The sequence below is a fragment of the Odocoileus virginianus genome, chromosome 8, assembly GCF_023699985.2.
Source record: "Odocoileus virginianus isolate 20LAN1187 ecotype Illinois chromosome 8, Ovbor_1.2, whole genome shotgun sequence".
Lineage (NCBI taxonomy): Eukaryota > Metazoa > Chordata > Mammalia > Artiodactyla > Cervidae > Odocoileus > Odocoileus virginianus.
Genome location: NC_069681.1, coordinates 79027155 through 79052965, shown reverse-complemented (window position 1 = coordinate 79052965; position 25811 = coordinate 79027155). Strand labels below are relative to the sequence as shown.

The window sequence follows — 25811 nt, the reverse complement described above, 5'->3', positions numbered from 1 at the left end:
ATGACCATTATATCTACTACTGTGGGCAAGAATCCCTTAGAAGAAATGGAGTAGCCATCATGGTCAACAAAAGAGTCAGAAATGCAGTACTTGGATGCAATCTCAAAAACAACAGAATGATCTCTGTTCATTTCCAAGGCAAATCATTCAATATCACGGTAATCCAAGCCTATGCCCCAACCAGTAATGCTGAAGAAGCTGAAATTGAATGATTCTATGAAGACCTACAAGACCTTTTAGAACTAACACCCAAAAAAGATGTCCTTTTCATTATAAGGGACTGGAGTGCAAAAGTAGGAAGTCAAGAAATACCTGGAGTAACAGGCAGATTTGGCCTTAGAGTACAGAATGAAGCAGGGCAAAGGCTAATAGAGTTTTGCCAAGAGAATGCACTGGTCATAGCAAACACCCTCTTCCAACAATACAAGAGAAGACTCTCCACATGACATCACCAGATGGTCAATACCGAAATCAGATTGATTATATTCTTTGCAGCCAAAGATGGAGAAGCTCTATACAGTCAGCAAAAACAAGAGTGGGAGCTGACTGTGGCTCAGATCATGAACTCCTTATTGCCAAATTCAGACTGAAATTGAAGAAAGTGGAGAAAACCACTAGACCATTCAGGTATGACCTAAATCAAATCCCTTATGACTATACAGTGGAAATGAAAAATAGATTTAAGGGACTAGATATGATAGACAGAGTGCCTGATGAACTATGGACAGAGCTTCGGGACATTGTACAGGAGACAGGGATTAAGACCATCCCCATGGAAAAGAAATGCAAAAAAGCATAATGGCTGTCTGAGGAGGCCTTACAAACAGCTGTGAAAAGAAGAGAAGTGAAAAGCAAAGGAGAAAAGGAAAGATATTCCCATTTGAATGCAGAGTTCCAAAGAATAGCAAGGAGAGATAAGAAAGCCTTCCTCAGCGATCAATGCAAAGAAATAGACAAAAACAACAGAATGGGAAAGACTAGAGATCTCATCAAGAAAATGAGAGATACCAAGGGAACATTTCATGCAAAGGTGGGCTTGATAAAGGACAGAAATGGTATGGACCTAACAGAAGCAGAAGATATTAAGAAGAGGTGGCAAGAATACACAGAAGAACTATACAAAAAAGATCTTTATGACCCAGATAATCACAGTGGTGTGATGACTCACCTAGAGCCAGACATCCTGGAATGTGAAGTCAAGTGGGCCTTAGAAAGCATCACTATGAACAAAGTTAGTTGAGGTGATGGAATTCTAGTTGAGTTATTTCAAATCCTGAAAGATGATGCTGTGAAAGGGCTGCACTCAATATGCCAGCAAATTTGGGAAACTCAGCAGTGGCCACAGCTGGAAAAGTTCAGTTTTCATTCCAATCCCAAAGAAAGACAATGCCGAAGAATGCTCAAACTACTGCACAATTGCACTCATCTCACATGCTAGTAAAGTAATGCTCAAAATTCTCCAAACCAGGCTTCAGCAACTTGAACCATGAACTTCTAGATGTTCAAGCTAGTTTTAGAAAAGGCAGAGGAACCAGAGATCAAATTGCCAATATCCACTGGATCATCGAAAAAGCAAGAGAGTTCCAGAAAAAATCTATTTCTGCTTTATTGACTATGCCAAAGCCTTTGACTGTGTGGATCACAATAAACTGTAGAAAATTCCTCAAGAGATGGGAATACCAGACCATCTGACCTGCCTCTTGAAAAACCTGTATTCAGGTCAGGAAGCAGCAGTTAGAACTGGACACAGAATTCCAAATAGGAAAAGGAGTATGTCAAGGCTGTATATTGTCACCCTGCTTATTTAACTTATATGCAGAGTGCATCATGAGAAATGCCAGGCTGGAAAAAGCACAAGCTGGAATCAAGATTGCTAGGAGAAATATCAACCTCAGATATGCAGATGACAGTGCCCTTATTGCAGAAAGTGAAGAGGAACTAAAAAGCCTCTTGATGAAAGTGAAAGAGGAGAGTGAAAAAGTTGACTTAAAGCTCAACATTCAGAAAATTAAGATCATGGCATCTGATCCTGTCTCTTCATGGGAAATAGATGAGGAAACAGTGGAAACAGTGTCAGACTTTATTTTGGGGGGCTCCAAAATGACCTCAGATGGTGATTGCAGCCATGAAACTAAAAGACACTTACTCCTTGGAAGGAAAGTTATGACCAACCTAGGTAGCATATTTAAAAGCAGAGACATTACTTTGTCAACAAAGGTCCATCTAGTCAAGGCTATGGTTTTTTCAGTGGTCATGTATGGAAGTGAGAGTTGGACTGTGAAGAAAGCTGAGCACCGAAAAATTGATGCTTTTGAACTGTAGTGTTGGAGAAGACTCTTGAGAGTCCCTTGGACTGCAAGGAGATCCAACCAGTCCATCCTAAAGGAGATCAGTACTGGGTGTTCATTGGAAGAACTGATGCTGAAGCTGAAACTCCAATACTTTGGCCACCTCATGCAAAGTGTTGAATCATTGGAAAAGACCCTGCTGCTGGGAGGGATTGGGGCCAGGAGGAGAAGGGGATGACAGAGGATGAGATGGCTGGATGGCATCACCAACTCGATGGGCAAGAGTTTGAGTAAACTCAGGGAGTTGGTGATGGACAGGGAGGCCTGGCGTGCTGCGATTCATGGGGTCGCCAAGAGTCGGACATGACTAGTGACTGAACTGAACTGAACTGAACTGAACTTCTAATTATGTTTGGTTGAATGTACTTGTTCAGGAAGATAATCATATCACTTCCTGACTGTCTATCATAATTTAACATCTCTATGACCAATTTCTCCTAATCTTTAAAGGTGACTTAAGGTGCCCACCTGACGGCCATGCTGTGCTGATTGAGGGAGTCAATATCTATAAAGCTCTTACCCTATGCCCAGCACATGGGAGACACCACAGAAGCTCATTGTGGTGATGGTTGTTCATATTGTTGCTGTTATATTTTTCTTGGTGGGTTTCAGCAGCCAGCACTCTTCTCAGTCTTTTTTTCTTTTTTTTTTTTTTTTAGGATCATAATGTGCCACTTCATATTCATTCTTTTCCAATCAAAAATTGTTAGGACAATCTGACTAAGATTCCCTTCACTTTGCTCAGGCAGTCATTTCCCTTGCACGCATGCAGTCACCAGCTTATTGCTCCCTCTCCCACGTGTATCTTGCTCGCACCACATCCTGAATGAACTCCTCAGCATCTCCGTGTGTGGGCTGCACTCCTCCACTGTCGCCAGGCTCCATGGGCAACTCTCCCCTCTTCTCTTGTTTTGGTCACTTCAGTCAGCATTTGTAAGGGCAAGGTTATTAAATCATAGATTCAGAATCTCATCCTGGATCAGAAAAGACCTCTCTTCTCTTTTTACATCCTAACTACTGTTCTGATCTGTTCTTCCTAATTATCTGTACTATCTTCTCCTACACTCCTGCATTTCTCTGTGGATCCTCTTTACCCTTTTCTCCCCTTCATGTACCCTTCAAGTAAGGGTGCTGTCAACTTTAACCAGAGCAAAGATCAATCTTATTTAAGCAAAAATAATGAGTTTATTCAAAATAACTGCAATTCAGGACAAATGATTCATACTCTGGTGAACTGTAGACAAGTCTGGAAAATAAAGAGGAGAATAATGTTTTATGGAGGGAAAGAGGAAGTTAGGAGGGGTTGTTTTGAGCAAAAGTTCATTGAGGAAAAATGTACGTGGCAACTCTAACCTTGAGTTAGGTTTCCGTAACACATTTTCATGGTGCTTAAAATTTTTCATACCTTTTCTATTAGGGAAGACACAGGGTTATACGCAAACACTGTCAGAGGCACAGTCAAGGTAAAGATCCTAATTAACACCCAAGTAGAAATCTCTTACATGTCTAGTTCTGTGCCAAGAGAAATCAATCACGTGTTAGAGCAGGAAATTAAAAAGATCAGTCTGACACCAAACTATGTCATCTTCTCCAGTTATAATAACTTCTTGTCTCAATCTGCAAGTTGTGCTTTGCTAAAATTAAATTTTAGTAGCTACAAGCAATGTGTTTAATTCATATCTATAAAAGCAAAAGAGAGCAATTTATTATCAATAAAATGTATTTTCCTCTTAATCCTTCTCTGGCATTGGTAATGAATTGTGTTGGACCATTTTTTTTTTTTAATTCCTTTCAAAGAATCACCTTCAGAGTAGAATGAAGCGCTTGCTACACTAAAGACCTCAGTGGAAAAATTATTAGCTATCTGTGACATGAAGTCATCGTGGAGGGAATTTTACATAAGATTCAGCCCCTCAAGTATCCCAATCAGAAGGGCAAACCTGTGCAGGGATCAAATCAAAAGTCACACAAGGCTTCACTTGACTGACTGGATACAGAAACCACATGGTTCCCAAGTGTCTAAATCACTTGGCCCCCAAGGAATGGAGAATTGTTAAACCCCAGGGTTTAACAATCCTTAGCACTGAGTTAAAATCTGCTTCTAATAGACTTCTAAACACATGTTTGGTCTAGAAATTCTATTTCAAAACAGAGGACGTTTTGCTTATAAAGTTTGCCAAGGTCAAAGGGCCTTTTTAAGGACTTCTTTTCTTTTTTCTTTTTCTTCTCCTTTCCTTGCTACTGTACACTCTAAAAAACCATGTTCTCATCTCTAGTAGGTTTCCATATTTCATCATTTAGAATCTGTATGTCACCTTGGAGTAGGGGAGGGCCTTTTACCAGGAAAGCTTTTCCTCTGCATATATTTATTGCATTCATATCTTCATTTATATATTTTATTGTACTCACCCTAAATGCTTTGGAATTGGCTTGAGAGAGATCAGGCAGCAGCCAGCCACAGATTCCAGACCAAATTCAACCTCTGTTCAGAATTTCCTAGATGACGGAATTGACCTAGATTCTGAGCTCCATTTGTAGTATTTTTTTAGGGACTAACTAGACCGATATGCTGGGATTTGTAAAAATTCTGAAGGTTTTTGGTGACAGTGAAAAGCCTGGGGAAGGTAGGTGGGAGATTTCAGTGAAATCCCCACCCTCTCAACCTGGCTCAGGATTAAAGGGAATCACAGTTTTATTGTTCACTGAAGAGAAACAAATGCCCCATTACACAGAAGGGATTAGGGCCGGAAGGAGCATTTATACTTTCTAAATGGTCTTGCAGTTCGCCTCCAAGTGCAGAGCTGAGAGTCATAGGCTATATTAAAATCGGAGGCCCGTCTGTGAGCTGGGATCACAAAATGAATGCTACCCAGGGTGAACCATTCTTGAGAAGCTCCGAGTCATACTGAAATGAGAACCTTGATCACATAAAGGATTTGCAGATTTCTGTCTCAGAGTTAATCTGGGAAAATATTCTTATCACACAACAGGAGAGCCCCCTCCTGAAGTTTACATAACCACCCTGCAGCAGCCTCAGACAATAGCACGGGAAGAAAGGAAGAGTATAAATTACACAGATGAGTGTGTACTTACACGGAAAGTACAACTCTGATGACCTGGGTGAGCAACCGATGCTTTCCTGAAGGGCAGGACTGACGTGGAGTTTGAAATACCTTGTTGTTATGCACTGTGGGTTTAGTGTGTGTGTGTGTGTGTTATGTGAGTTTCTACCTGCTGCCTCTATTTCACAAATAAACATTAACACAGATGTTTGGGAATGAAGAAATGGAAGCCAGGATCATTTTCAAATTTTCTAACTTCATACAGTGTGTGCGTGTGCATAAATGTGCGTCTATGTTGACACATCATACTTTGAAATAAATGGAAAGAAATGTATGTTCTACTTGCTATGTGTCATGATCTAAAACACCTTTAAAAACTATATGACTTACAGTTGACTGCTAAAAAATATTAAAACAAGTAAAGCAAATGAAATTGAAATTAACATGTGGGCTGTGTTCTCAAATATAATTCATATAGCCAATCAATAGTTATATTTTGAGCACATATTCTTGAAGGGGCTTTGCAAGACACTATGTGGATGATAAAGATGAATCACAGTTGGATTCTGTCCATGGCACTTGTTCTCATAGAGCACATGACGCTGTTTTAAACAAATGATCTCTCATATGAAAAAATAATGCATATAAAGAAACAGTATTTAAAAAGCATCATGCAAAGTAGACCATTATAAATGCTGTGACAGAGACGTAAACAAAACCTCCTAGGATTTTCAAGAAAAACTGTCTTCACTGAGCAAGAGGGAGATGATCATAGAGGGTTTTCTTCAGGGCCCTGAGGGATATTTGGCCTTTGGACATCTGGCCTTCGGACATCTCCAAGCAAGAACATAAGAGGACAGAATTCAGTGGGCTTCTGCCCAACACTGTACCAGCTAAGGTCAGCCTCGGGCATTACAGTAAAACAGATGGAATTAGCTTTGTGTGCTTTTTTCAAACTTCTCTTTCTCTATCCTAACTAAATAGGGTGACTTGATCTGACAAACTCACTCATGCTAAAGCATTAATGGCTAGTAAGGGTGAAATTCTACTTTTCTCAGCTACTTATCTTTTCAGTTCAGTTCAGTCTCTCAGTCGTGTCTGACTCTTTGCAATCCCATGAACTGCAGCGTACCAGGCTTCCCTGTCCATCACAAACTCCTGGAGTTTACTCAAACTCATTGTCCATTGAATCAGTGATACCATTCAACCATCTCCTCCTCTGTCGTCCCCTTCTCCTCCTGCCTTCAATCTCTCCCAGCATCAGGGTCTTTTCCAATGAGTCGGGTCTTCACATCAGGTGGCCAAAGTATTGGAGTTTCAGCTTTAGCATCAGTCCTTTCAATGAATATTCAGGAATGATCTCCTTTAGGATGGACTGGTTGGATCTCCTTGCAGTCCAAGGGACTCTCAAGAGTCTTCTCTAACACCACAGTTCAAAAGCATCAATTATTCGGCCCTCAGTTTTCTTTATGTTTTAACATACTTTAATTCTTATTACTGTAAAACAGCCATTCCTTGTATAAATGGCTATTCAGATATAACCTGGGCCAAAATATGTGGACATGCATTTCTCTGTTTCCATTTTGCCTCCTCATCACTCTTTTATTTGTAATCTAGGGCAGGGCAGCCTAGATAGCCTTGTCAGAGCTGCTTCCTTAGAGTAAAGCCAGGATCTAGATTATAGATCTAGATTATAATCAGACCCTGGGACTATGTCCAGGGATGAACTTCAGTGAACCTGTGGGTTGGCATCTTGTAAGTGAAACCAAGGAGATAACTTTGATGTCTACTATTATTTTATTTTATTTTTTTCCATTTATTTTTATTAGTTGGAGGCTAATTACTTTACAATATTGTAGTGGTTTTTGTCATACACTGACATGAATCAGCCATGGATTTACATGTGTTCCCCATCCGGATCCCCCCTCCCACCTCCCTCTCCACCTGATCCCTCTGGGTCTTCCCAGTGCACCAGGCCCGAGCACTTGTCTCATGCATCCAAAACCATGGGTCAATATCAAGAATTGAACTTGGTAGCAAAAAAAAAAAATTAATTGAGGGATGAAATCTGGGAGGGGCAGATGGATCTGAGGTGGTATATAGCACAGGGTTGATGCTTCTCTGATTCTGAGGAAAGAGCCATATATGAGTGCCATGGCCTTAGAAATCTTGTCCTTTGTGTGGGAGGAACTAACGAGGATAATGGGGGGTGGGACTGGCCTGGTCTCAGTGTTCTGTTAGGATTTTCTTTGCCCACCGTGGAGTCAGCCCAGACAAAATTAAGGTTATACAACCCTAAGTGCGGTAGAGAAGAGTGAGAAGAGTAAGAGTGAGACAGGAACATATGGAAATCACTCTTATTAGTTAAGCAGAATAAAGAATGATAATAAAAGATAAACAAATTATTTTCCTCTCAGATGTCCAGGTTGCCCTGGCAACCTTGGCGAGTACATCTGTTACCTTGGAAGGGCCCTAATAAATAGCTTTATGTTCATAATATCCTCTGCTTGAATTGGGGTATTTGTCCACATTCCAACATGCCTGGCCTTTGTCTTTTTTTTTTTTTTTTCCCCCTCAACACACTAGAGATAGTTCTACCTTTACACTCTCTCTGGTACATGGTAGATACTGTTGGCAATCTGTCCAACACTGACCACTTTTCCTTCACAAAGTGAAGCCTCTTCCTGTTTGAACAGCATTGTGCCAGGTCCAGAAGCAATTGTGATTGGTCTAAGTCTTAACCAATCACGATCATCCTTTTTCCCCTCAGTAGAGCATGGTCCAGTGGTTGGCATCTGACTCAGACCTGGACAATGAGATGACAAGGAAAACCTGCTGGGGCATCTAGGAAAGATTCTTCTCCCTGGCAAGTGGTACGAGTGACATAAGGAAAAACTTTTTCTCCATTCTTTGCTGCTTGAAGATGTGAATCTTGGAGGTTCGGGAGCCCCCTCTCTCCCTGTGTTTGTTTTTTTTTAGAACCTGAGAAGAAGCGTATTTGACACATTGAGGATGGAAGAGCAGAAAGATAAAATGCCATTGATAGCACTGTGTGCGCTCAGTCGCTTGTTGTGTCCAACTCTTTGCAACCCTATGGACTGTAGCCCGGTTCAGACTCCTCTCTGTCCCATGGGATTCTCCAGACAATGGTTGAGTGAGTTGCCATGCCTCTTCTCCAGGGGATCTTCCTGACCCAGGGATTGAATCTGCATCTCCTGCATTGCAGGCAGATTCTCTGCCCACTGAGCCACCTGGGAAGTCACACTGATATAGCACTATTGAGCCATAAACTCTGGGTTTCTTGCTTAGTTAGAAAAATGGTTTAATTTTATGGTTTAATTCCCTCTTATTTAGACATTCTTTTACCTGTAATTCAGTGCACTGTAAAGGATATTTCCACTGAGCTTTCAGGTGAGAAACTGGGGAAAGCTGTGAATTGATAAGGGAGTTTAAAAGAAAGGCCACCAAAGTTGTAGCAGAGTCTGGATGGCATTTGTTTCTGGAAGTAGGCCACTGCCTTTGTCATCTTTGCCAGTGCAGGATACAACTCCCTGGTCTGTTTTTCAAAATGGCAGGGCTTTGTCATATGATGGGTTTCAGGGTCTTGCTTCAAGATTTTCTTCTGCCTCTCTGACTGCCTCTTCTAATACATCACAAACACTGCTCTTCCTCCCTCACTCACAGGATGGCTCTTCCCAGAGATCCTTGCCCTGATCTTCTTCCCTCCATCCGCCTTCCTTAGCAATGCCATGTGCTGGCCGTACATCAACTCTCTTAGCTTAAAAAAACAACTCTTCACCTTGGACTCTACCTTTCCTTTGTTCTCCAGACTAGAAGTTTCACTTGCCTACAGCCCATTGCTTGCTGGGTGTTCCACTAGCAACACAAACACGTGTTGAACCAAAATAATCATCTACCCTGTAAATCCCAACATCTCCATTTCCGATAATGTCAGGATAGCACTCTGGGCTCTCAGTGTTCCAGTCCTTTTGCTTCTCCCACATCACATGTCAACCACCCACTACTGTCAATTCTGAATCTTCTCTCTCTTCTCCCCTCCTCTCCCTGGAGTCTAGTTCAGCACCATCTCCTACTTGAACCTCTGTCATAGACTCACATCAAGATGTTCTTAAGAAATTTCTATGCCTTAGTCCATCTTCTGATAGCTTCAGGGTGTCCTGCATACTCAGAGGGTTTCAAAAGCAGTCTCACCTTCTCAATGTAGTATGGACTCTTCCCTGTGCTACTAGACCCCTTGGAACGTAGCTAACTTATCATTTTAGGTTTAGCTCTTATAATTTATTTGTTCCTTTCCTGTGCTCATAATTAAGCACGACTAACGCCTCTATTAGCAGTACTCTCACCACCAGCAACCACAGTTGCTATTGCTTATCTCTGATGTCACCATGACTGTCGTTAAGACTGCAGTTTGTCTCAGCGGTGGGCCCAGCACTGTGCTTAAGCTCTCTCATTCAACGTGTAGTCACCAGACAGTCACTGATCATCTGCCATGTGCTCAGCACGTGTTGAAGGTACAATGAAACAGAGCTTATAGCTTCACACCTTCTCTGTTTTAATTCTTGCCATGATCTTCTGTGGGTAGGTATTGCTGCAGTCAATTCTTCCTTGGTGGCTCAGATGGTAAAGCATCTGCCTTCAATACAGGAGACCCGGGTTCTATCCCTGGGTCAGGAAGATCCCCTGGAGAAGGAAATGGCAACCCACTCCAGCATTCCGGCCTGGAAAATTCCATGGTCAGAGGAGCCTGGCCAGTTACATTCCACGGGGTTGCAAAGAGTCGGACACGACTGAGCGACTTCACTTTCACGTTTCAACATCATTTTAAAGATGAGTAAACCGAGGCTTAGAGCACTTAAGTAACCCAAGCAAGGACTCAGAGATAAGAAGTGCTGCTTCCGCCTCCCTCCTGGTCCAGTCCCAGGGCCAACTACTCCATCTGTTTCTAACCCCTCACCCTCATGCTCATGCATCGGCCACTGCTCCTTGAGGGGAGGGATGGTGTCGTATTTTTCTCTCTAGCCCTTATACCACTCTGCACTGTGAGTAGCATCTTTTAAGCTCAATAGATTTTTGAGGTTAAATGAAATAGAAGTAAAAGCCCTCCTGACATCAGTGCTAAAGGGTGAAATCTCCCAATCAGGCTCTCATCATGCTGAGTAAAGGTCTCTCGAAGAGTGATCAATGTCTCCTAACTGCCTGACATAGAAGACAATATGCCTTACCCACAGCTTCTAATACAAGATTTCACTGGTTCATCTGTCCCTGTGTTCAATAAGCAAGATTAATATCCACTTTAAATTCTATTGATAAGATGGTGTTAGCAAACCCCACGTCCATTCCTCTTTCTGGTATGCCCCGCTGCTCTGCTAACGTCCCATCATGTTCTGCTACAGTGCATCAAGGGCAAGATTGGTGACACGCGTTTGGAATCAGACACCTCTTATCAATTTAGATAGTGGCTTATACATCCCGCTTTGAAATGTCCAAGGGACTGATAGAGATTACTGTCCCCACTGCTTTGCCCAGCTTCTCTTTACATAGAAAACCATGGAGAAATGTTCTACTCAATATAGTCAACACCATTGTCGTGGAAAGTGACCATAGAATTCTCCAGGTCAGAATACTGTAGTAGGTAGCCTTTCCCTTCTCCAGGGGATCTTCCGAACCCAGGGATCGAACCCAGGTCTCCCATCATGGAAAGAATCATCTTTAGCACAAATGATCAGGGTTTTGTTCATCTAGCTTCTTTCATCACCACCTCTCCTAGGACTCGAATGACATTTCCTTTCATTTTCTCATGTTTGACATCACAGAAAATCCAGTCCCTCCAGTTAAGAGATGAAGAAGCTTAGGGTAAGTTCTAACAGTGCCAAATGGCATGTGAAAGTCATTGATAATGGCAGAGCTTTCCTGGAATGTAAACATTACAGCAAAAGGTGGATCAACCATTCAACAAATATGTATTGAGTATCGACTGTCCAGAAATAATCTTCTGTGCTGGGGAGATCAAAATGAAAAAGACAGATTGCCTGCCTGTAGAAGAGAAGTCAGATCAGCAGCCAAGATCCAATGTGCTGTGATAACTCTTTTCCTAAGGTGCAACCAAAACCTGTGAAGGCACGCAGGAGAGGCACTTCCATTTGGAAGTTCAAGAGAATTTTCCAGAAGAGTTAGAAGATAGGTTGCAGGAGTTGGCACAGTATATATAATATACCAGAAGTAAAAGAGCCTGGAAAAGAAAGTGAAAGTCACTCAGTCCTGTTGGATTCTTTGCAACCCCATGGACTATACAGTCCATGGAATTCTTCAGGCCAGAATATTGCAGTGAGTAGCCTTTCCCTTCTCCAGGGGATCTTCCCAACCCAGGGATTGAACCCAGGTATCCCCCATTGCAGGTGGATTCTTTACTGTCTGAGCTACCAGGGAAGCCCAAGAATACTGGAGTGGGTAGCCTATCCCTTCTCCAGGGGATCTTCCTGACACAGGAATTGAACTGGGGTCTCCTGCATTGCAGACAGAGTCTTTACCAACTGAGCTATGAGGGAGGCCCTTAAAAGAGCCTGGAACTTGAGGAGAAGTAAGGGTCAGAGACAGACGATAGAGTCAGTATGTGGAAAAGTTTTATGGAGACTAAGAAAAATATATATTTGGAATCCAGAATTATTGGCCATTGGTGCAATTTAATATATCAGTCTTGAATCGGAGATGCCAAACTAAACCATTCTTCCTCCGAAATTTTAAATATAATCTGCACTGTGAGAGACCAAATTTGGCTACGCAGTCTCTGTCACTCTCCCATGCAAAAGTGTAGTCTATGACCCCTCCTGAGTCTGGGCAGGCTCTGTGACATTTTTGGCCAATAAAATACAATGAGTAGTGACTCTATGACAACTTCCAGGTGTCAATCTTGAGAGACTGGTAGCTTCCACTTTCTATCTCTTAAACCCTTACTTTTGAAATCAAGTGTTCTTACTGTGAGGGAGCCCAAGCCAAACACCCATAAAGAGATCAACAGGAGTACAAACTGAGGCCCGCAGCCAAGCGCCCCAGCTGAGCTCCCATCTGACAGCCAGAACCTCCAGCCACGTGAGAGAGTCATTTTGGAAGTGGATCGTCCATCTCCAGCCAACCAATCCAGCTAACACTGCATGGAATGGATACAACATGCCTTCCAAGCCCTTCCCAAATTGCAGATGAATGATTTAAGCCACTAGGTTTGGGATGATTTGTGACACAGCAATAGATCACTGGAACTGGTGTCTACTTTAAGGAGTGATTCCTGGTGCCTGGTGCACATTGTGAAGATTGCATAGATGAGCTCACGGGGACGTTGGAGCCGATGCAGTTTCTGGGGCAGACCCTCTGTCTTGGTGGGTCACGTACTAAATGAAAGCAGCTATGAAGGAAGTCAGGACTGAGAGGTGATGTCAGAAAATAACTCTGCCAGATGCTGTCTTTCAGACTCTTCATTGTGATCAGCCAGACAATAACCCCAGCTGAAACGAACACATGTTCTCAATTAGAATCTATTGATAATAATTGGGAACACAGTACACGCCAAGCCTGATCTCTACTAATTGCTATTGAGAGTCTAAAAATCTTAGTGAGAATGTGAGAGACAGTCAAGAATATATTTTTTAAAAAACAAACGTCTGTATATTTGGCTTTTCAAACCATTGCCACTCACCTCACAAAGCTTTCAGGAGGATTAATGAGATAGTGCTTACAAAAAGTCCTTGGATTCCAGCAGGACAAAAAATCACAGATGTTGTTAGTATCAATTGACAACCTGAAAGTTATTTTTAAAGAAAGAAAAAAATATATATATAAATTTAATAAGCAATCAAATACACAGTGCTAATAATTTGGTTTGTTTCTGTGACAACCATCCTTCCAGTCACCCAGGCTTGAAATCTGGGTCTCATTTTTAATAACAGTTGCAAAAATTTGAGATTCTGTCTCCACATTGTCTTTGCCTCTGCTTTCTTCTCTCCTTCACCGCTGCCACTTGCCAACTGCAGTGTGTCCACGCCTGTTCTGCTGCCAGCATCCTTAACTGGTCTCCCTGACTCCAATGTCTGGCCTTCCCAGATCAACAGTTTCCAGACTCATTTTTGCTTATGTCACTCTCCTGCTTAAACACCATCCATTGCTTCCCGTTGCTTTAGAATAAAGCCGAACACAGAATTTCTCGTGCCTTCTGGGGCACATCCAGAAATAGGAGTACCAACGCAAAGCCTAGGGGAAGGTGAAAACCGTAGCAGGAGGCAGAAGATGCTCCTGGGAGAGACAGCACGCTGTGGGCCTGGTGCTGCCCGGGGTGACTTTCCACTTCTTGTGACTGTCTGAGCTCCTGAGAAGGAGAGGCCGGCCCCTCCCTAGACAGAGACTGAGGAGGACAGCAGCATCCTGCCGAATAACTGAATTAGGCTCTAGCAGGTGCTAAGTCCACACTTCTGCTAGGGTCTTGGAAGCTCAAGGAGCACCCACAGGAGGTGTACAGCTAGAAATGAGTCCCTGCCCTATTACTGTGCACCCAAGTGGGTATACTTTAAAAAAAAAAAGAATTGAAGGAAGAAGCTTATGGCTCTGGGAGATAATACTGGAAGCCAGGTTCACACCACCAGCAGCTCCCTGTTGAAGAGACCACTACTAGCTCTCCCGAGTTCAGTGATAGACGCCTGAGGCATCACTGACTCTCTGTGACTTTACGTGGAGCTGTCAAGGCCAGCTAGGAAAGGTTTCCTTCCTTCAGTGCTCACTAAAGTGTTTCAGAGTGGAGGCTCTTGGATTGCATTTAAGTTGGCTCCAACCCAGTAGGTCTGTTGTGCAATGTTTACATTTTTTAATTCTGTGCCAACATTTTGAAAATCTTGACTTGTCCTCTAAAAAATGACTGATTTCCAGCTTACTTTATATATACAAAATCAGGAGAAGGAATGTTGGTCCCATGTGATCAAAACCCACTGGAGTGAGTGTTGGCTGTCCTGTTAGGACAGCATGCTTTCCACACTCCCCGCCTAACCCGCTTCACTCATCTGTGTGCTTCTTTCAAGAAGCACTTGAGTTCTGAGCTCTGTTTTAGGCTGTTTAGTTTCTGAGAGTTCAGCTTTTCCCTTGGAAGAGATCTCTGTGTGTGAGGTGGGGTGGGGGAGCAGAGAATGAACTAGTGAATCTCACGGGATTCAGTGTATCAAGGACACTCCCGAGAAGTGTTAAAGGCCACTCCAGTTCCGACTCTTGAAAGCCTCATCATGTACACCCTCCATTGCCCAGCCATGGGACAGTATGATTCCTGAGTTAATCTTTTGCATTTTCTGCAGGGCGAGAGTGACAAGCCCAGAGGACAACAAGATGACCAGATCAACTCCTATAGAAAAAAAGTGAAGCTCCCCTGAAAGTCCGGAGGAGATTTGCCTGGTAAAGGCTAGTAAGGGAGATGCTGCCATGGATGAGGAGGACCCCAGGGACAGCAGAATGAGGTCAGCAGCTAGAGGACACCTGGAGAGGGTGTTTGTGTTTTTCTATGTTGGGCTGTAGGGAAAGTCAGATTTAGCAGGTGGCTTTATCTACTGTCTGTCCTACACTGTATTTTTTTCTAAAGCTTCAAGGAAGTCTAGCAGAACACGGTGTGCTGGTGGGTTGTGGAGATATGTAAGGGAAGGGGTGGGAAGGGTCGAGGCCAGATACACACCACCATCAACTCCTTGTTGTAGAGATTGCTTCTTGCTCCTCTTTTGTTCAACAATAGAAGCCTTGCTCTTTAGTTGGGCGCATGGTGTCTGTATTTTTCGGCCTCACTTGCAGTTTGAATATTTCCATAGGATTAAATTATGATCAGCAAGATGTGAGCACAAGAACTTAAATGGAGAAGCTGTGTCTTCTCTGTCTTCCTTCATTCTGCTGCTTAAATTGCAGACATAATTTAATTTCCAAGTGATACTGAAATGTCAACAAAGAGGGATCCTGGTTTCCTAGATGGCTCATGGCATAGAACTGTCATTTCAACTCTGGGTAGCCTAAATTCAACTATTCCATGAAACAGAAAAAAGGTTCTGACTTGCTTATACCTGAACCAAAGTGTACTAGTCAGCTCAGGTTGCCATAACAAGATGCTGCCAACTGGGTAACCTATGCAACAGGAATTTATTTTTCCACAATTCTGAAGATTGGGAAATCCAAGGTCAAGGTGATGGTAGGGTTGGTTTCTGTAAGACCTCTTTCTGTTGTGTAGACAGCTATCTTCTTGCTATGTCCTCATGTGGTCTTTTCTCTGTGTGATTCCTGGCATCACTTTCTTACAATGACACCAGTCCTATTGGATCAGAGCCCTATGATATGGCCTCAATTAACCTTAATAGCCTCTCTAAGGGCCCTATTTCTAAATACAGGCACAGTGGGGTTAGGGCTTCAATATATGAATTGATGTGGGATGAAGGGGGCGATAATGGGGCAGAGAAACACAGATCAGTCCTTAACACAAAGTTATAGTACTTAGCTCTGTACTTGGCTAAATAAAGATAAAATTCTGTCTTCTAAATTTTCATGGACAAGGCTAGATAAGGACAAAAATAAACCACAGTGATAAGAGAGATCTCACCATGTTTCGAAGTCTTGACTTTGAAATTACAAAATATTTCCTATAACCTCTGTAAGAAACTTTGTAGGTTTTTCCTTAAAGCTTAATCTGTGTGCATCATTTAAATTTTTGATGTCTAAATTACCTTAAGGTGAATAAAACTTGAAAAAAATCTATAGAAAGAACTATTGATCCTGAAAGAAATTTAGTATCTGACAACTGCTCACTAAACTCATTTCCTGGCAAACAAATTTTAGACTTAGATTCACAACTGATACATACAAAGAGCTAATTTCCAAGGCTCCTTAATTAAAATATTCCATCAAAGGTATTTTTATCATATAAAATTTGCATTTTACTTAAATAGTTGTTTTTTATGTTAGTTTGGAAAGTAAAAAGCTCACTTTAAACATTTTACTTAAGTTTAACATATTTATTTTTAAGCCTAAAAAGAAGTCTATTTACAAGAGTGAGCCCTATGATTTTACTAGGGACAGAGAGCTCATTCCTGAGACCAAAGTGGGTTACGTATTTCTAAGCACAGAAACTTGATCTCATAAGTCTTCTCTTCTGTCAGTAGTAGCTTTGTGCACGCCCATCCCTTCCACACTACTTGGATGGAGTTTCTTTGCACAGAGTTCTCTTAGACTTTGTCGCTAATTTCTCTGACTTAAAAAAAAAAAAGGGTTATTATGTTTTATTATGCTGGGATGAAAATTTATAAAGAAACAAAACTCAGTATTGTATTAGCATATTCTCTACTACCCTGAGAATCAAGAACACTATGACCTCTTAAACCATTGTGGAAAGTATTAGAATAACATTTTTAAGGAACTTAGTAGGTGTGAAACATTGTTCTGAGTACTTTACATAAATTTCCTTTAATCCTCACAGTAGTCTCATAAGGTAAGTAGTATTATGCCTATGTTATCAAAGAGGAAATGGAGGCAAAATCACACAGCTAGTTAAGTTGCAGAGCCAGGATTCAAAACTTGGGTAGATTGGTTCTGAAGTCTGTGCTTTCAAATAGTGTTTTACAAAATTTCCCCAAACACAAACACACACACATGCACCCATATATTCACACTTATACATAAAAAAAGAAGGAGGAATTCTGAATCATGGAAAGTTTGATTGAATTTTTTAAGCTTAAAAGGGACATTGTTTTGATTGAGTCTTCTGCCTTCAAAAGCAGTAACTACTCAAAGAACTGTGGCTATTAAATGCTATAAGGTAATTTTTATCTTCAATGTAAGAAGAGAAAAGCAAATTAAAGCTGTGACTTTTTGTTCTTTCTTATTAGAAAGAAAATGCCAGAAAATTTGCCGGCAAATTTGGAAATATGCAGTGGCCACAGGACTGGAAAAGGTCAGTTTTCATTCCAATCCCAAACAAAGGCAATGCCAAAGAATGTTCAAACTACCACACAATTACACTCATCTCACACACTAGCAAAGTAATGCTAAAAATTCTCCAAGCCAAGCTTCAACAGTACATGAACTGTGAACTTCCAGATTTTCAAGCTGGATTTTGAAAAGGCAGAGGAACCAGAGATCAAATTGCCGACATCCATTGGATCATAGAAAAAGCAAGAGAGTTCCAGAAAAACATCTACTTCTGCTTTATTGACTATGCCAAAGCCTTTGACTGTGTGGATCACAACAAACTGGAAAATTCTGAAAGAGATGGGAATACCAGACCATCTGACCTGCCTCCTGAGAAACCTGTATGCAGGTCAGGAAGCAACAGTTAGAACTGGACATGAAACAACAGACTTGTTTCCAAATTGGGAAAGGAGTACATCAAGGCTGTTTATCATCACCCTGCTTATTTAACTTATATGCAGAGTACATCATGAGAAATACCGGGCTAGATGAAGCACAAGCTGGAATCAAGATTGCCAGGAGAAATATGAATAACTTCAGATATGCAGATGATATCACACTTATGGCAGAATGCAAAGAAGAACTAAACAGCCTCTTGACGAAAGTGAAAGAGAGTGAAAAATTTGGCTTAAAGCTCAACATTCAGAAACTAAGATCATGGCATCTGGTCCCATCACTCCATGGCAAATAGATGGGAAAACAGTAGAAACAGTGACAGATTTTATTTTGGGGGGGCTGCAAAATCACTGCAGATAGTGGCTGCAGCTATAAAATTAAAAGATACTTGCTCCTTGGAAGAAAAGTTATGATCAACCTAGACAGCATATTAAAAAGCAGAGACATGACTTTGCCAACAAAGGTCCATCTAGTCAAGGCTGTGGTTCTTCCAGTAGTCATGTATGGATGTGAGAGTTGGACTATAAAGAAAGCTGACCACAGAAAAATTGATGCTTTTGAACTGTGGTGTTGGAGAAGACTCTTGAGAATCCCTTGGACAGGAAGGAGATCCAACCACTCCATCTTAAAGAAAATCAGTCCTGAATATTCATTGGAAGGACTGATGCTGAAGCTGAAACTCCAATCCTTTGACCACCTGATGCAAAGAACTGACTCATTGGAAAAGACCCTGATGCTGGGAATGATTGAAGGTGGGGGGAGAAGGAGACGACAGAGGATGAGATGGTTGGATGGCATCACAGACTCAATGGACATGAGTTTGAGCAAGCTCCAGGAGCTGGTGATGGACAAGGAGGCCTGGTGTGCTTCAGTCCATGGGGTCACAAAGAGTTGGACACGATTGAGCGACTGAACTGAACTGAACTGAATTATTATCCTCAATGTAAGAAGACAAATGCAAATTAAAGCAGTGACTTTTTTTTTTCTTATTAGGTTGGCAAGGAATCAAAAGATTTGGGAAAAGTGTTTTGTCAGAAGCTTGAGGACACAAGTGTCCTTAAGGTTGGTGGAGATGGAATTACAGATGGCAGAGTGAATCAAGAGAGCTTTAAAATGCCCACTCCTTTTTTTCCCAATTATAGAAACTTTCCAGATTAGATTATCACATGAGATCCAGAAGACATATGCCCAAGCCCATAATGCCTGGGATTTTAGATGTAAAACACCTAAAAGCAACCTAAATATCCATCGGTTTGGAATTAGTTGAATAAATGATAACATATCCCCAAAGTGGAACCACACAGCCTGCACAGATTTTGAGACTGATCTGTGTTTATGCTGAGGAAACATGTCCATGACATACAGTGATACAGTAGAGTGAAACATGACACATAGTCTGTATGATGAACCAATTTATGTAATTCGGTACACACACAGATGTCTACATTAAGAACACGCCCAGGGACTTCCCTGGTGGTCCAGGGGTCACGGGTTCACCTGGAAGTGTAGGGGATGCAGGTCTCATCTCTGTTTGGGGAACTAAGACCCCACATGCCGTGGAGCAACTAAGCCAGAGTAACACTACTAGAAAGCCGACGCCACAGCTCCTGAGCCCACGCAGGTCAGTTCAGTCGCTCATTCGTGTCCGACTCTTTGCAACCCCATGGACTGCAGCACGCCAAGCCTCTGTGTCCATCGGAGCTCCCGGAGCTTGCTCAAACTCATGTCCATTGAGTGAGTCAGTGATGCCATCCAACCATCTCATCCTCTGTCGGCCCCTTCTCCTCCTCCTCACACAACTCAACTGGAAGATCTCAAATGATGCAGCAAAGGTTACACGTGCTGCAGCTAAGACCTGACACAACCAAAATAAATAAATAAACAAAACCCATTCTTTAAAAAAAAAAGAAGAAAATGCACAGAACTATAGCTATAAGCAGAGATGGCAAGGCAACCCACTCCAGTACTCTTGCCTGGAAAATCCCATGAACAGAGGAGCCTGGTGGGCTGCAGTCCATGGGGTCACTAAGAGTCGGTCACGACTGAGCAACTTCACTTTCACTTTTCACTTTCATGCATTGGAGAAGGAAATGGCAACCCACTCCAGTGTTCTTGCCTGGAGAATCCCAGGGACGGGGGAGCCTGGTGGGCTGCCGTTTATGGGGTCGCACAGAGTCAGACACGACTGAAGCGACTTAGCAGCAGCAGCATAGCTAGAAGGCTGTCCTTCTAGGGGAAGGACAAAAGATTTCTGAGGAATGGGATTTTGAGTGGTTTAATCCTTAAAGTTTTTTCTATTTCATTTGAGTGTTTTTAAATGAGAGGTATTGAAAACAATTTGTAGGTTAACTTTTTCTTACTTAACTTGGGTATTCATCATGATTACTAAGAAATCAAAGTCATTCATGAATTTAATGTGTAACCCAAGCCAAATAATGAAAGCAAAATGTACAAAAGCTTTTAAAATTAAAAAATATATATACATATAAAATAAAGTTAAAATGAGAGGTAGTATTCTACAATACTGCTTTCAAGAATAAAATCACAGCAGGAAGTATGAAGTAACAGAAGGAAGGAAAGAAGAGAGAGAAATCAGTAGTGATTCCTCAGGGACTGGGTCGGCTGACGTCCGCTCTGGTCCCTGGAACTGGCCCACTGCCCTCCTCACAGCTGTCAGATCCATACGGGCTGATCTTCCCTCAGCCCTACTCCTCAGCCCATCATGAGCAGCTTGCTAACTTTGTGGTTTCAGTACCCTAGGTTCCTGAGACAACCTCTGGTCCCCCAGGCCCAGCTTCCTCCCCAAGCCTAGGACCCCAGTGAGACCCCCAACTTTACTTCCCAAGAACCAATAGGACATGTACCAGGCACCTGGTAAGTGTGAGCTGAGGAGAAGGGCTGTAGGACTAGCTGTTCCCTTAAAAACACGTGAACTGATGAAAGTACAGAACCTCTGGGAAGTGCCTGGAATCTGGTCTGCAGGGAGATGCCTAATTAATCAGAACACTCTGTGTCACCTGAGCTTGCATCACCTGAGCTGGCCTCTCCTTGATGAATTTGCTTCCTCCAGTTTTCACTGACACCTATATTTTATCCAACTCTCATGTGATGTCTAATATGTTTCAGGGACAGGAACTTTTTAAAAATATCAGACTTAACCAAAAGCTGCAAGAATAGAACAAAGAGTTTCTAGGTATCCCACATCTAGACTTCCCAAACGTTACTATTTGATCGTATTTGGTTATTTTCTCTGTCTCTCCCTCTCAGCAGACAGAATGGTTCTTTATCCCTATTTTCATGCATATTTCCTAAAAACAAAATATTCATTTACATAATCACAGTACAATTATCAAAATCAGGAAATGAATATTATTACAATACTGTTATCCAGTATGCAGATCTTATTTAGATTATCACCAATTATCACAATAATGCCTTTAATAGCAAAAGAAAATCCAAGAACATCTATTGCATTCAATTGTTATGTTGCTTTAGTTCTCTTTAAGCTAGACTAATTTCCAAATCTTCCTTTTTTTATTTCATGCCATTGACCTTTATGAAGAGTCCACACCAGGTATTTCGCAGGATTTGTCTGATATTTTCTCGTGATTAGATTCAGGCTGTGTGCTTTTTGTGCCAGATACATTCAAACCTCATTTTATGTATCCCTCATAATAACTATTGTTATCACTTATCAGATGAGGAAACTGAGGCAGTTTGTTTAAGATCACACAGCTTGTAAGAGGCAGAACCAAGATTCACACCATGGGTATCGGCACCAGAGCCTGGGTCTTGACCCTTTATCCTTAGCATCTCACTTGGGAAGGACATTGGATTTCACTGTCTAATTATGTACCAGAAGCTCTCTTTGTGGTTTTCACATTGGGTGCATTATCTAATCTGAAGACAACTTCACAGGAAAGGTATTATCCACTGTATTTACAAAAAAAAAAAAAGGAGATTAAGATCCAGAACAATTGCATAACTCACCCAAGGTCAGGCATCTAGCTTTTCTGACTCTTTAATCCACTATGCAGACTGCACAATAGACTCACCCAAAGATTTTAAAACATGCTTATGGCCAAGTTCCACCTCAGGCTAATTAAATAAAAATCCCTGAAGACTCCCAGTATCTGAATTCCACTTTTCTTTCTAAGCACCGAGGTAAGTCTAATATGGATCAAGGTTATGAATTACCATAATAAAATTTTTAAAGTTCTGTGGTTCCTAATATCTAGAGGGACTTCTTAGAAAGTTGGCCAAAGAAATGGATTATTACTGGATCTTCCCTTTCAGGAAATGATCACCTAGGATGTGATTTTAAGTCAGCCCCTCCAGGTCCTATCACTAAAATTCCATTTCTAAATGCAACCTACGCTCAAACCAAACTTCCAGCATCACCCACCCCTTTCTTCACTCCAAGAATTTCCTGTGCATAAATTTTTCTCCATTTCTAAATTGTGAACCTCTTGTGAGGTCAGAGACCATATGTCATTCAGCTCCAAAGCCCCCCAAATCATCAATCACAATACTTTGCACACAATACATGCTTAAAAATAAATGTCTGCTAAAAAACTTAAATTTAGGTTTGTTCTTTGCCTACTCAGTGCCTTGAGAGATTTTGTTGTACATTACCTTGAGCTCAGCATGTCAGCCTGAATTATTAGTATCAAATACAAGGTTGAATATTTAGTTGTGAGCTTTTTTTCATATCATTTAGAGCTGTAGAAAATGTCATCTGTCTTGTATGAATCCCTGGGGTGCCCCTCAATCAATGAATTTGCCTCCTAAAATATATGTTTATCTCTCATGTTTGTCTCATTTCTAAACCAGCTCTTCCTAAAACTTTTAAAGACTGAAGTTAAGGAGCGTCTGTTATACAATCTTATAAAAGAATCATAATGAAAATTTTAAAACTTCTATCATACCCTTTTGTTCACATGTTAATCTACCCCTCTACCTCCATAACACTTTAAGGGGTTGATCAGTCATCATTTCTACTTAAACCATTTTGTCTTTTTTCCTCCCTATGTTTAGATGGGTTATTGTCTCACCAGTACATGGTCAGAGGTCCTGTTGAACACAGGATGAAACTCATTCTAGCTAATCCCCCGCCCTGCAATGCAGAGAGAGGTGTACACACATTTTGCCCTGGGTGCCTTCCAGTTCATGAGAGGCAGCTAGTTGCCCTGGTGATGTATTTATACCTAGTTTGTCAACAAGGTCTAGAGTACCCTGCTTTTTGGACCATTTTTTGATCTGATTTCTAACTTCTCTGTTTTGAAAGATAGCCGTGTAGCAGGAATCTCTACAAACTTCCTGAGTAAAGAGTAAATCATACATTAACCTCCCTCCTCACTTTTCCCCATGGAATTTACTTCTTTGTTTGATGTTTCAAACTTTTTTTTTTTTTGTAATTTTAAAGAACTGGCTAACTTAACATATAAGGAAAATACTAGAACCTTTCATAATTACCAGGTTGGTACAGAAAAGCTCCAAGATAATCAGGTCAGAGTCAGACAAGGAACTATGAGTTTTGCCTATATAATTTTAATCTATCAAGAGAAGGTGCCTAAATGGAGTTTACTTCCTTAACAGCAAGTATCAAGAAGTGGCTTTGATTCTCTAGTCAATGGTGTCATTGATTACTATAGCAGTTTTTAAATTTCCAAAGTTAATAAATTTCTTTAAATACTAGAAAAAAATTTAGTTTAAATAGCTTATTTCATGCCCCCCTTTCACTGGAGACATCTTTCCATTTTTCCAAGGATGTGGTGTTCTCTGTTTTAAACTTTTCATTCTCCTAGTTAATGTAGGGAACTGGGATGTTTATAGGTATTTCATTTAAAAAACAACACTCAAACATACTTGGGAAATAAATCTTTTGGGCTAAACAAAGTTTCTTGAAGGAGTGCCCCATAAAGCCTGGATTTGCTAATGTGATCTGTGAGTCTCTGAGGGAAAGAAATAATTTCCTGTTTCCCAAACTTATCTTGGGAATCTCCTCCCTCTAGACTTGCTCCACCACAAACCAGGGGTGAGGAACACTGCACAGGGAACATCTTTGAGAAACACTGACCACAGAATTTCAGTTAGAGCTCATGAATCACTTCATATTGGCATTCACTTCTCTGACATCTCCTATGAGCTATTTATAAGAAATTCCTAAGATTTATGCTTCTTACTGGCTCCTCAAAATACTTTTACATTTTTAACCTAATAATGCTAAGAAACTTGGTGTAAAAGATAGGTGGAATAACACCCCCATCCCTTACTCCCCTGTCTTTTGGAAAGTTATAAATGGGTCGATTTCTGTGTCTTGCTTGATTTGGGGGGGTGGGGTGTATTAATGAACCAGACAGCAGACACACCTGCAGGGGTGTGGGGCTGTGGGCGTCATGAGACTGCAGGGCCACAGGAGTTCCCCCAAATCTTCAGAGGTCATTGACTAGGCTTAGGTCACGAGCCTTACAGTGCCAGAGAAATTTCAACTAGACCAGGGAGAAGGCTAAGGGCCCAGCCGACATCTGAGTGAAGCTCATCAAGTTCTTAGTACAGTGTCAGTCACAAATGCTCGCAGTTACTGGGCTCTCTGTTACAACGCAGTCCATTTGCATATGTATCTGTACCAGGTACAATGAACGTGAGTTTGAGCAAGCTCCAGGAGTTGGTGATGGACAGGGAAGCCTGGTGTGCTGCCGTCCATGGGGTCGCAAAGAGTCAGACACGACTGAGTGACTGAACTGAACTGACCTGACCAGACACTATTTCCAGTCCTCTCCTCAGCATCACATCCAAGAGACCCCCTTTCCCAAGGAGCTCTGAAGTTACCTTAACAGGAAGCAGTCCTATGTAAAACCAGTCTGTTTATGCAAAGCCCGTCTGTTTATGCAAAGCCCATCTGAGGGACCTTCACATCCCCCTTAGATGACTGAAAGCCCTGTTATCACTAACAGACCGAGCTGGTGTTTTTGAAACGTAATGAACTGCACTCCACTTACAGAAAGCCTTGAAGAGAAGGTCCTGGGAGATGAAACCCTCTGGAACCTGGACAGGTTATGAGCAGTTTCTGCGGCTGTGGCTGCAGCCTGGCCCTAATGATGGGAGAGCAGCTGCAGAGTCACTTAATGGCCACATCGGGCTGGGCCTGCCTGGAGCGCTCCCCGAGTCTCCCTGGGTCTCTAATGAACAGTGCTGTGGGCAGGCAGTGATTCATCGGGCTCCTGCCTCATTAGAATGTCAAGCAAGGTTCAGCTGCCTCAAATCCCTTGTGCCAAGGAGGCAGGTTGAAATTATAAATAAACACGAGAGCGAAAGTTTAGCGTATGTAAAGGAACGCGTCTCCTTTCTCTGAATTGTCTTGGCTTTCCTCTTTCTGGCATATGTGATTTAATACCAAGTTCAAGTGTACAGAAAACTAACCTAATCAACTTATAACTGAACTTAATTTGTATTTCAAGCCCACATTCTTTCAAGATCCCTCACTCACCTTTTCCTCTGGATCGGCATCTAGAGGATGCAGTGCCTGTAAAAGTGGGACATGGGGAGGAAGTGTGGTCACCGCTCCACCCCACCAACCTCTGAGGGGTCTTCATTCTTGTCTAGTCTTCAAGAATCTCCCTATGCGAGTCCTTGTTAGTGGTGAGGCCCTTCAGCTGTGCCGATGATCTGTGCTGTGAATGTCTGGCTTCATAAATATTCTACTGCTCCCCACACACCCATGCAAGGAATCTCTGAGGCTATTTCAGGACCATCTGCCTCAGCATCTCATGCTGCAGGCATCGTTCAGCCTGCCCAAAAGAGTTTGTGTTATGGATAAAATAATATAAACCGATTCCGGCAATTTAAACAGAAAAAGGAATGTATCAGAAGTTTAACAGGTGGCCCACACAATTCACAGGAAACAGAATTACACACAGGAAGGTCAGCCAAAACCAGCCAAGGCAAGGCAGCAAGGACCACGATGATTGGCACTCCCCTGTGGAAGGGCCTGACTGGCCAATTCTTTTATTGGCTGTAG

At 41.9% G+C, this 25811-nt stretch overlaps 2 long non-coding RNA genes across 20 annotated transcripts in view; one reads left to right on the top strand and one right to left on the bottom strand.

Moving 5' to 3' along the window:
• Window positions 1-25287, top strand: part of LOC110127127 (uncharacterized) — a 603755-nt gene extending 578468 nt beyond the window's left edge. For 16 of the 19 annotated variants that reach the window (XR_011489153.1, XR_011489154.1, XR_011489168.1 and 13 more), the window contains 2 exons: window positions 14755-14913; window positions 17314-22601. This is a non-coding gene — a long non-coding RNA (uncharacterized lncRNA). Of the gene's footprint in view, window positions 1-14754; window positions 14914-17313; window positions 22602-24423 lie in introns of those variants that run through there. The other 3 variants (XR_011489164.1, XR_011489165.1, XR_011489166.1) reach the window with 3 other exon arrangements.
• The window catches only part of LOC110152184 (uncharacterized), an 82923-nt gene extending 57560 nt beyond the window's left edge, over window positions 1-25363 (bottom strand). The window contains exon 1 of the long non-coding RNA XR_011489171.1: window positions 25281-25363. This is a non-coding gene — a long non-coding RNA (uncharacterized lncRNA). The remainder of the gene's footprint in view (window positions 1-25280) is intronic.
• Between the last annotated feature and the right edge of the window lie 448 nt (window positions 25364-25811).